The sequence below is a fragment of the Lytechinus pictus genome, chromosome 10 (assembly GCF_037042905.1).
Source record: "Lytechinus pictus isolate F3 Inbred chromosome 10, Lp3.0, whole genome shotgun sequence".
In the NCBI taxonomy this organism is placed as follows: domain Eukaryota; kingdom Metazoa; phylum Echinodermata; class Echinoidea; order Temnopleuroida; family Toxopneustidae; genus Lytechinus; species Lytechinus pictus.
Window position 1 is genome coordinate 17,457,268 of NC_087254.1, and position 12,956 is coordinate 17,470,223.

The 12,956-nt window shown below is 37.9% G+C and overlaps 1 long non-coding RNA gene across 1 annotated transcript in view; it reads left to right on the plus strand.

The window, feature by feature from the left end:
• The window catches only part of LOC129269890 (uncharacterized), a 30,774-nt gene extending 21,573 nt beyond the window's left edge, over positions 1–9,201 (plus strand). The window contains exons 3-5 of the long non-coding RNA XR_010294832.1: positions 5,368–5,527; positions 6,366–6,525; positions 7,925–9,201. This is a non-coding gene — a long non-coding RNA (uncharacterized LOC129269890). The remainder of the gene's footprint in view (positions 1–5,367; positions 5,528–6,365; positions 6,526–7,924) is intronic.
• Positions 9,202–12,956: the final 3,755 nt, after the last annotated feature.

Here is a 12,956-nt window from a genome sequence, read left to right on the forward strand (position 1 = left end):
GAAATGTTTGAATAATATTTTGTTATTTCACTTGACATCTGCAGTCATATCACTCAGTGTACAACATGTCTGCGTTCCCTATCTTGTGTGAACTATCTTCCATCATAAATAAGAGAGCTAGTTTACCACAGACAAGGACATGACACCAATCTTGAAATCATCATCTACAAGGAATGGATAGTGTGAGCAGTTATTGATGTTTAGGTGAGTTATGATCCAAAAGATGCATTGGATTTGACATAAAACTCTTTTAAAAATCTAGTCACGTTAAACATATTACCTTGTGAAACAGAGGAGTAGATGAGCGTACAGGGAGAAGAATTTCTTTTTCACACGAATCGTTGAACCTCTGAAGTTTCAAAATGTGGATGTTTCGTAATATATTTAGCAAATACTGTGTCATCAAATTGTTAACCAAACTCATATACATTTCTACATCAAAGTAGAGAGAAGAGGTTTTTATGCTTTTGAGAAAAAAACCCTCCAAAAATACCCACAATCCCATTCTTCCCTTTTCTCCCTTTGCATTCATATTTCTCTTTCTTTCCCTTCATGTTTTTCTTTTTTTTGTAACTGCCCCCCCATGCCTCCTCACTGAGTTGTATCGTCTTTTAGAAAGTGCCTTAAATTACAAGCCTTCTGACTATGTTTCATGATGAGAATGTGGAATTCGTTCCAATAAACTTGAATCAAAGCCATGATATTTTGCTTGTGACTTTTAAAAAGTGACAATTTTGGGGTAATCAAGTATCACTGACCAGTCTTAGGTCGCATGATCAAGGCCAAATGTCATTTATTGTCAGTGAACGTAGTATTGTATCTTTATATGAATGGTGTTTTTTGTGAATAATTATTTTATAGTAGTTTTCAAAATCAGCACTGCTGAAATATTGAATCGCGCGATGCAGGTGAGACTGCCAGAGGCACTCCACTTGTTTGTACATAAAATGTCACATTATAAAAAAGAAATTACATTCAAATTTACGAAAAAATATATAGTATAAAATTCAGAAATATCGTACCTTAGACCGCAGTTACCGCTAATTCCTTTCAAATGATGATCAAAACATAGTCATCTTCGATCCTTTCATTGGTCAACGTAAGTTACCATCTTGGATGACATCATCCTTACAGACGTAGTTACCAGTCCCTCTATATCGCGATTTGTGCCGCTGCTTTGCGCTTGTAGATGTGCGTGTGTTTGGAACTTGTCGCTCGCATTGATTGGCCAGGATATCGAAAATTCTAATCAGAAAGCCTTGATAAAAGCACAACTCGTTGAACGTAGAGGGCAGCAACACACAGCTGCTTTTTTCCCTCTCCGGCACAAAAATTCAAGAAATAAGTAATAAATCATCGGTAACGTATATTTTAGATATTTTCTTAAAATATGTATAGTATCAAAAGAAAGATTAGAGTCTAACGAAAATAGTGGGCCTTCGTTTAAGATAATATAATGTCATTTAGAATATTTATTTTAAAAAAATCTAGACAAAACATGGTCGCCCGAATTGGTGGACCTGATTACACATGCAGGCTCGCACTAACACACTACAGTCGGTGAATGGGGATGATTGTAAAATGTCAGAAATTGTCAAATAATTCCCCAGATTATTATTGCGTATTAATTACAAATGATACGCGCGAAGAGTAGGCGCATTGTCCATAGGAACGGTAAAAATCAATTTTACGAGATAAAAAAAAGGGAAAAATTTATAAATTTAGTAGAATTCATCAAAATTGAATTGACCAGACCCGAACCCCGCGGAAAAACAGTTGTTCATACCAAGAAATCCGATAGGAAAAGGCTTTAGAACAAATATTGGTCGTCAATCGTCGAATCATGTGCCGGAGCTCGCAGTGAAGTAGTGAGACAATCATAGCATGTTGACATCATAGAACTGATTTAGAAGAGTCAAAATATTTCGCCACCGCGACAAGAATCGGCCGTAAACTCAGTGTATGGCGGGTGGTCTGTTTCAAAAGAAGGGTGCAAAAGAGAAAATGTAAAATCGTCGCATTCGTTGTTCGCCGATATACACTACTCAAAAAAAGTTAAGGACCACTTTTTAAAACGTACATAAAGATTTTATACAAGGTGTTTTATTTCTGGAAATACCTCAGTACAACTGTCCTAAATGTCCTTAAACACGCTGTAATCAATTTCACGCATGGATGGTTTCAGTTGTTGCACAATGTCTCTCGCATCACTGCACATCCTGAAAAGTGGGCCCCGAGGGGTATCAGCTACCGACATGAAGTGGTAAAAACGAATGTCTGAGTGTCTTTCAGGCAGTTCAGTAACGAGTGTGACCACCTCCTGCAGCAATAACGGCTTCACAGCGCTGTCTCATGGAGCTGATGAGGGGATTGATGTCTCTGACGTCCAGTGCATCCCATGCAGCCTCCAGAGCCACACCCAGCTGCTGCAGTCCAAGTGGATGGGCTTCGAGCTGCTCGAGACTCCTCCCCATCATGTCCCAGACGTGCTCTATCGGGTTTAAGTCCGGGGACCTCGCTGGCCACTCCATACGCTCAATCCCCTGGCCCTCAAGGAACTCGGTCACCACCCTAGCTCGGTGGGCACGGGCATTGTCATCCATGAAAATGATGTTTTGTCCCACATTTTCTGCAAATGGCACCACTATAGGTTCAAGGACCTCATCCCTGTACCTCACTCCTGTCATTGCTCCCCCTGGGACCACGTAGAGACGAGTACGGTTGGCGTAGGTGATGCCTCCCCACACCATGACGCTGCCTCCCCCATAACGGTCATGTTCTGCAATACAGGGGTCTGCAAATCTCTCTCCTGGTCGCCTCCAGACTCTCGAACGTCCATCATTGTGGTCAAGGGAAAATCTGCTCTCATCTGTGAACAGAACTCTACGCCATTGCTGTCTGGTCCATCTGACATGCTCCCGGGCCCAGTTGAGACGAATTCTTCTGTGAGCAGGGGTGAGTGGGACACACTGAGCTGGCCGTCTGGCATGCATATTGGCTCTGTGAAGTCGGTTACGGATTGTTTGAGTGGAAACAATCACTCCAGTTGCTGCAGCGAAGTCATTGTTGAGGCAGCGTGCACTGTGAAAGCGGTTGCGGAGGCTGAGATTCGTCAAGTAGCGATCATCTCTAGGGGTTGTCGAAACTGGTCGGCCACTGCGGGGTCTCTCGGAGTATAGCCCTGTCTCTTGGTGTCTTTGATTTGCTCTGCTAATGACACTGTGTGACACGCCCATCATTCTGGCTACTCTTCGCTGACTGAGGCCAGCTTCCAGCATCCCTAGGGCTCTGGCTGTGGATTCAAATGCATTTTCTGTCTTTAGTCTCTACAATCAACAAATTGCTGACAACAGCAATGCCAAGATACAGCTGTCCAGGATGCCATCAAACACAATGAAATCAATTTCACACATGCAGTTCTTTCATGTCTCTTGCATCATTGCAATGTGCCCGTACAAAAGTGGCTTCCAAAGCATTTTCTGTCTTTAGTCTCTACAATCAACAACTTGCTGACAATAGCAATGCCAAGATACAGCTGTCCAGAATGCCATCAAACACAATGACATCAATTTCACACATGCAGTTCTTTCATGATGTCTCTGGCATCATTGCAGTGGGCCATAAGACAAGTGTCTTCCAAAGCATTTTCCGTCTTTAGTCTGTACAATCAACAACTTGCCTACAACAGCAATGCCAAGACACCACCTAAGTGAAACAGATGTAGCCAGAGCCCTAGGGATGCTGGAAGCTGGCCTCAGTCAGCGAAGAGTAGCCAGAATGATGGGCGTGTCACACAGTGTCATTAGCAGAGCAAATCAAAGACACCGAGAGACAGGGCTATACTCCGAGAGACCCCGCAGTGGCCGACCAGTTTCGACAACCCCTAGAGATGATCGCTACTTGACGAATCTCAGCCTCCGCAACCGCTTTCACAGTGCACGCCGCCTCAACAATGACTTCGCTGCAGCAACTGGAGTGATTGTTTCCACTCAAACAATCCGTAACCGACTTCACAGAGCCAATATGCATGCCAGACGGCCAGCTCAGTGTGTCCCACTCACCCCTGCTCACAGAAGAATTCGTCTCAACTGGGCCCGGGAGCATGTCAGATGGACCAGACAGCAATGGCATAGAGTTCTGTTCACAGATGAGAGCAGATTTTCCCTTGACCACAATGATGGACGTTCGAGAGTCTGGAGGCGACCAGGAGAGAGATTTGCAGACCCCTGTATTGCAGAACATGACCGTTATGGGGGAGGCAGCGTCATGGTGTGGGGAGGCATCACCTACGCCAACCGTACTCGTCTCTACGTGGTCCCAGGGGGAGCAATGACAGGAGTGAGGTACAGGGATGAGGTCCTTGAACCTATAGTGGTGCCATTTGCAGAAAATGTGGGACAAAACATCATTTTCATGGATGACAATGCCCGTGCCCACCGAGCTAGGGTGGTGACCGAGTTCCTTGAGGGCCAGGGGATTGAGCGTATGGAGTGGCCAGCGAGGTCCCCGGACTTAAACCCGATAGAGCACGTCTGGGACATGATGGGGAGGAGTCTCGAGCAGCTCGAAGCCCATCCACTTGGACTGCAGCAGCTGGGTGTGGCTCTGGAGGCTGCATGGGATGCACTGGACGTCAGAGACATCAATCGCCTCATCAGCTCCATGAGACAGCGCTGTGAAGCCGTTATTGCTGCAGGAGGTGGTCACACTCGTTACTGAACTGCCTGAAAGACACTCAGACATTCGTTTTTACCACTTCATGTCGGTAGCTGATACCCCTCGGGGCCCACTTTTCAGGATGTGCAGTGATGCGAGAGACATTGTGCAACAACTGAAACCACCCATGCGTGAAATTGATTACAGCGTGTTTAAGGACATTTAGGACAGTTGTACTGAGGTATTTCCAGAAATAAAACACCTTGTATAAAATCTTTATGTACGTTTTAAAAAGTGGTCCTTAACTTTTTTTGAGTAGTGTATATGCGAATAGATTCAGAGTCATCGATCGAAACATGGGAATCTGATCTGCTCAATTTTATGCACAAATTAGACAAAATCTAGGTAAAACTGATAAATATTTTCGCAGATACGATGCTTAGAAAATTAGATGAGTTACTTTAAACGTGAATTAAAAATTGGTTGTCCAGTTATGAGGTGGAAAGCAGGAGAAGTAAGTTATGGGGAGTGGCGACAGAAAGGATGGAGTTTACCAACTTTGACCACAAGTGCAGAATTTTTTTGTTATCAATTAGAAGGGAAAGGGAAGACAATTCACACTTTCATAATTACATGTTTTATAGTATGATGAATTATTTTTGAAAAGGAAATGTTTGAATAATATTTTGTTATTTCACTTGACATCTGCAGTCATATCACTCAGTGTACAACATGTCTGCGTTCCCTATCTTGTGTGAACTATCTTCCATCATAAATAAGAGAGCTAGTTTACCACAGACAAGGACATGACACCAATCTTGAAATCATCATCTACAAGGAATGGATAGTGTGAGCAGTTATTGATGTTTAGGTGAGTTATGATCCAAAAGATGCATTGGATTTGACATAAAACTCTTTTAAAAATCTAGTCACGTTAAACATATTACCTTGTGAAACAGAGGAGTAGATGAGCGTACAGGGAGAAGAATTTCTTTTTCACACGAATCGTTGAACCTCTGAAGTTTCAAAATGTGGATGTTTCGTAATATATTTAGCAAATACTGTGTCATCAAATTGTTAACCAAACTCATATACATTTCTACATCAAAGTAGAGAGAAGAGGTTTTTATGCTTTTGAGAAAAAAACCCTCCAAAAATACCCACAATCCCATTCTTCCCTTTTCTCCCTTTGCATTCATATTTCTCTTTCTTTCCCTTCATGTTTTTCTTTTTTTTGTAACTGCCCCCCCATGCCTCCTCACTATGCCCCTGAATCTTCCTACCATAAAAAAACTTACTGATTAGGCAAGGTGATTGCAGTTATTTAGTTATTCAGTTGTGACTCGGTGTACATCTGCATAAAGTAGACTCATAGAAGAATGAAACATTTTGGAGAAATTTGGTTCTTAAATTTGGAAATTTATGTGTGTAAACAAAAATAATCCCTTATTGTAATATTCATATATTCAAATATGTAAACTAGATGCCACAAAATCAGGTAAGATTTGTGAGGCGTTTTGGGGAATATATAATGGTACAAATCCTCTAATTTAAATTGCTCTGAAAAGTGTTATTATGTAGTATACTGGCAGTGTATTTGTCGAAATGTAAGCCTTAATTCATTTCATCTTTACATGTTTCATAGTACGATGAATGTTTATGAACAGGAAATGTTGTTAGAATAATGTTCTTTCGCTTTACATCTGCAGTCACGTCACTCAGTGTACAGCATGGATGCACACCCTTTCTTGTGTGAACCATCTTCCATCATAAATGAAAGAGCCATTCTACGAGAGACAAGGACCTGACACCAATCTTTATATTGTCATCTACATGGAATATCTGGCGTGAGCAGTTATTGGTATTTAGGTGAGTTATGATCCAAAAGAGGCATTGGATTTGACATAAAAACTCTTTAAAATATTTAGTTACATTAAAAATATTGAACTTACAGTAAAGAGAGGAGTAGATTGGTGTACATGGAGAAGAAATTCTTTCCTGCACATAGCAATGAACCTCTGAAATTTCCAGACATGAATGTATCATAATATATTTAGCAAAAATGATGTGTCATCAAATTGTTAAATTGGCAAAGAGATGATGCATGGAATGATTTTTTTCCCTTCTCTGCAAACTGCATAATCCACTGTGATTTATCAAATTTAAGAATAATTTCTTTGACTCATATCCCACGCTTCATTTTGAACGATTACGAAATTGAATAGACATTCAAAATGTCAAATTAAGGTCGGAAAATGGGACAAGAGATGGATGTGCAAGGGACATTGAATGAAATTTCATTGTGTTTGATAAACAAAAATTGTCCCATTTTTCGATGAAGTACAACATCAATTTATACGTGCATGTTTTTAAATGAGTAACTTGAGTGAAAAAAAAAAAATTGTTGTCCAGTAATAAGGTGAAAAGCAGGAGAAGTAGCTTATGGGGAAAGGATGGAGTTTACCAACTTTGACCACAAGTGTAGAAATTATTTGTTATGAATTAGAAGGAAAAGGGAAGGTGATTCGTACTTTCATAATTAAATGTTTGATCGTACGATGAATGTTTTTGAAAAGGAAATTTTGTGAGAATATTTTGTTCTTTCACTTTACATCTGCAGTCATATCACTCAGTGTACAGCATGTCTACATCCCCTATCTTGTGTGAACCATCTTCCAGCATAAATGAGAGAGAGAGTCTACCAGAGAAAAGGATATGACACCAATTTTTATATTATCATCAACATGGAATGTCTGTGAAGAGTTATTGGTATTAGGTGAGTTATGATCCAAAAGAGGCATTGGACTTGACATTAAACTCTTTAAAAAAAGTTACATTAAACATATTCAACTTGTGAAACAGAGGAGTAGATGGGTGTACAGGGAGAAGACATTCTTTCCTGCTCATAGCGCTGAACCTTTGAAGTTTCCAAACATGAATGTATCATAATATATTTATCAAACATGATGTGTCATCAAATTGTTAATCAAATTCATATATATTTTTAGCATCTTCACCAGTTTTGATTTAAATAATTTTTAAAGATTATTAAGAAAAAGCAGAAGTAGCCTATGGGTAGTGGTGGCAGAAAAGATAGAGTTTACCAATTCTGACCACAAGTGCAGAAATTTCGATTTTATATTAGAAAGGGAAAGACAGTTCATATTTTCTTTATGACATATTTTATTGGATGATGAATGTTTATGAAAAGGTAATGTTAGAATAATATTTTGTTCTGTCACTTGACATCTGCATTCATATCACTCAGTGTACAACATGGCTACATCCCCTATCTTATGTGAACCATCTTCCAGCATAAAAGAGAGAGCTAGTCTACCAGAAACAAGGACATGACACCAATCTTGATATCATCATCTACAAGGAATGTCTGGATGAGTATTGGTATTTTGTCATAGTTTCAAAAGCAAGTGGTCAGATCTGTACATTCCTTTATATTCTTTGGAGGTTGTATACAAAAATACAATTATGCAAATTGACTAGGTATGCTTGTTTTCACATATATATCAGATCAAATTTTACAGCCACTTTTTTTCCATTTTTCTATAGGGAATTCTTATTTATTGAATTATAAGCGGGGAATATTACAAGAGACGGTAACAATTTCCAAGGACATAGAGAGGGGCATTTAGTCCAGTAAATGGGCATCCACAATTTATTTATTATCAAACAAATTGAATGAACCAAATATTTGAAATATATCCAAAACATATTTTATTTTTTAATACCCAACTCAACCCTCACTTGCCATATGTGTTTTTCCATTTAAGCCATTTTTGACGTGTGAAAAAGTGGGCAGTTTCTACCAACCTCTTATACCAAATTTTGGCCACATTTGAATAATTCAGAACATGCTCTAACACACACACAAAAGTTAATTTACCAAAAATCAGTGATTCATGTAAATAGGACAATATACATGGCCAGTGAGGGTATATGCATTTGCTACTCATGAACCCATTTTCATGTGTTTTATAATAAGTTTTGTGTAGATCCAAGGGGCAGGTCCAAGCTGTTATCTGTATCGAAATTATTTGTTCTTTCATTAATGGATGCATACAATGTAGGGCATATTTACTAGAAAAAAATAATTTGTGCATTATGTTGGAAATGTTTTGCAAGTATTGTGAGGATTAGAATTAAGATTGTTTAGTAATTGAGCCTTGGATGTATTTGTGGATAATTTTTGTGTTAACTAGTCTGCAAAAGTGGATCCAAAGGTTTTCCAGAGTTTTTTCCTTTTGTGTTTTATCTCTGTTTTTTTACCCTGGATCTACTTGTCGTAGAATTTTTTTAACACAAACATTTCTCCCTCCCAACTTCTGTGCACAATACCTTTATACATACTTATTTTTCCATGAATATTGTTAATATGTTCTGTCCTATAGTCAATTGCTATTCAAAGAAAGTATATGATATGAATATTCCCAATTTCAATTTTATACTTATTTCAATTGCGAAATCATTGATCAAATGCACAGTGTATAATATGTGGTGCTGTAAATCTTTAACCCTAAAAAGACTTTTTTTTTAATCTTGTGCAACGTTCAAGACCCAATTTATGACCCCCAGGTATGCAGTTCCGAAATTATAAAACATGTAATTGCATGTCAGGCATCAACTTAAAAAAAAAGCGTTATTTCACATACTGTACAAATCCCATGCAAATTCTGTTTCTAACTGTGTTATGAATTTTTTGTTCGCTAATCAAAATCACCATATTTCATGTGGCTTATGAAAGGAAAAATGTTAACAATTTCCTTCAAACAATGACTTTAAAAAAGTTGAAGACAAAAAATACATAAGAAATTGCAAAAACAATAAAATACATAATAGAGCATTTTGATAACGATTATTCTTCGTTGTGTGTTTGATCTGAATCCAACAAAGAGTCTCCAAACAAAAACAAATCAGTACTTTAAGAGCTTTTTTATAGATTCAAGCAAAAATTCTGAATTTATGCATTAATTAGTTGATTAAGAATTAAACTTGAATAATTTTGGAACAATCATTTATACAATTTTGTAGATTATATCATGGTCGACATGCGTAATGATTTATCGTGGTTGCACAAACAACGGCCGAGATCTTTAAGGGGAGAATTTAGCTACCCATCATTCCAGCCTCGAAAATAACCTAGTGTTATTATGGTTAACCTATTCATTTAGGCATATTTTCAGTTCAATTTAGAATAAATTTTTCTTAGATCCAAAATTATTTTTTACAGATATTGGAGAAAGTAAAAAAAAAAATTTTAACACCCAAAATTATGTTTTCTTTCTTTCTTTTCAAGGGGTTGGCGTCACTGGCAATGACTCCTTAGATATGGTTGTTATGAGGTCATAGGTCACAGAGATCAATTTGTACCCCAAAATTTCTTGTTCTTGTGATAAGCAAAGAATTGGTTCATTGTATACCTGAAAATATCACTTGCCCTGTGACAACTTCAGGTTTGATTTAGGGATCGATTTCAAACTTTGATCACGAATGCATATGTGAGTGAGGATCTCATTACATGATTTTTGGTCACAATGGCAAAGGTCATGAGGTTATTATTTAAAATGTTATGTTTGTTATTGTTGGTCTGGCTATGGTGGATGTATTAATTTCGACTGCATGCAGTTGAGAAACTATTTAGTTTCTCTTAATATGTCATGGCCCTAATATTTTCTTTTTATTAGAGAAAAATTCCCACTGTATATACACTGTAGGCTAGTGTTTGAAAGAGTTTGTTACTTAATTGATTACTTTAGATTTTTAAAATGTTAATGAAACTAGCAAAACAATTCTGAAAAGTGTTTCACAAGTGAATAAATACAATTTGAAAAGTCATGCCTAAGTGTTAGTTGGCGCGCAATATTTAATGCGCAGTCTTATTGATTTATGTGAGCCAGCATGATTCCTCTGAGCGTGATCCAACCAGTATTGTGACCTATTATTTTCCACATGCAAGTGTAAATTCAAAAGTGAATTGAATCACACTCACATTTACATCTTTGTGAAACACCTCTTTAGGTTGTTATGTCACGTGTCAGATAGCTTGGACCTAGCTGCCCTGTAATTTACTATTGTCTGTATTATAAGTATACTTGATTTGTATTCATCATTTTTTTTCTTTCTTGAATAAAATGTAAGACCAGCAGCCAAGAAGATTCATTCAAGTTGGAGGACCATGGCAGTTGACCTCATTGATTGCTGGGGTAGGCCCTAGACCTCACAAGCATGGCTTTCAGTCTGGTTTGAGCCGGGATCTTCCTGCCAGGATCACACAATGAGTGATGTCACTACCGAGAGATCTCCTTTTCAGTGTGCAGAGAAGGGCATTGGACACTGCTGTGCATGGCATACAGCTTCCACAATGTAAGTGCTTTATTGATGATTTCAATGATATCTTGCGTAGCCTAGAGTATGTGAGACAATGCAAACGGTTTTCCAGCAATTATTATGGTATGCTAATGGCAATAACTATTACGGAAGTATTGGGAAGAAATGTCTAAATTGCACTCTTTACATTCATGACATTTTCTTTACTCTTTGGAATTAAATTCTTTTCATGAAAATCCATCAAACAATACCATTACTCAACCCTCCCCTCATGTTTTACTTTCCTCTTTGGTTTCACCTCTAAAATACTAGCATTATCTGTTCATCCATTAATTGCATGCTCTCTTTTACCTCCTTGTACTATCTGCTGTAGCTGTCACTCTGAATTCATCTTTTTCACACCCTCTCAACACGATATTCATCATGACTGATATGATAATGTGCTATAAATACTTAAGCAAATTCTTTAACAAGGCAATTAGTGATATTTACAGATTTCAATTACATTTTTAAAATTAATTACGGAACCACAAGAGAAAGTGGTATTAATGATTTTACAATATAATTCACTTTTCTGTACATGTTAATTTTTTTTGACGGACTAATTTAAATAAATTTTGTTGATCCTCTCCCCGTTTGCTATAAAACTCATGTTTGTGCAAGCATGTATTCATCACGTTATCACACAATGTGTAGAGATAATGGACTGCTGCTTGGAATGATGTGATCTGTGACGCAATATCGGTTCGTCTGCCCAAAAATATATATTCACTTAAAATCAAAAGTAAAGTATTGAGTTTTCACCCATTGTTATGAGGATTGTGTGCTTCAATGGTTTTCCACAATGTGTAATAAAAAAAGGGGGGGCAAAATGCTAAATCAACCATACCAATACATGTTAGTCTTGAATCTAGTTTCATGAGTGCAATGTCAAATTGTCAGTTGCTTTTCAAGGAATTATACAGGAGTGTTGCTTATTCAGTGTTTCGTATCTCCCCTCATCAATATTTGTTATGGGCCTTTTGCTTGGATGTCTAATTTCATAAATGGAGCAGTGTAGCTAAGACAGCTTTGCGACTCAGAGGCATTGATCAAGACTGATAAAGGACTGGTTGCACTTTGAATATACCCAGGCCTTATTAACCACTTATGTCTGCACAAAGAAGGGCAGGAAGGAAATGTTGATGAGTGCTTGAAAAGAGCATACCTGAATTCTGGAAATGTGTTTCAACCGCATGTGAAATATTTGTATCTGGTGTCTGGTAATGTTTTGAAAATCCCCAAGTACTGACAGAAGGAATTGAGTTTTTCCAGCTTATAGTTCATATATTTTCTATTGGACATTCAAATGGTAATTTGATTGTTTTACTGATTTTTTGTGCCGTTGCAGGTGGTATGAATAATAATTGAGAGACATGATGGTTCTCTGATATTTATGGCTCATGCCATCTAAACTTTTGTCTTCTGGAATTGACTTCTTTGGTATTCTTCTTTTACGAGTGTGTTGGCCTATTTGTTGTGTCATTAGAAAAATTCTTGGTAAATCTAGATCTAGTTGATCATTTCTAGTCTCATCCCCAACTTTGGCATCACATTGAAACGATCCAGTATGACATCTGTATCCCTTCATCTAAAAATATTTCATTGGAACTTGCATGTCTTTCACCTCAGGTAAGGTGGAGTTTCTTAACCAGGTCCTGGGGCTTGACTTGAGGTGGTGTTTGGCTATTCTTTTGTATTTTGGCTTGTGGATAGGACAGTGATCTACCTGATAGTCAGCCTTCTGAATTCTCCAATTTGTATTTTTTCCACGTGTTTTTCAATCATTGAATCGTCTGATACTTTTTTCTCAGAACATTTAATGTCATAACCTGTGTCAACAAGAATTTGGATTTTTTTCACTTGGTTAGAGTGGTTGCTTTATTCTGGAAGGCATTTGATGTAACTAGGCATATCTT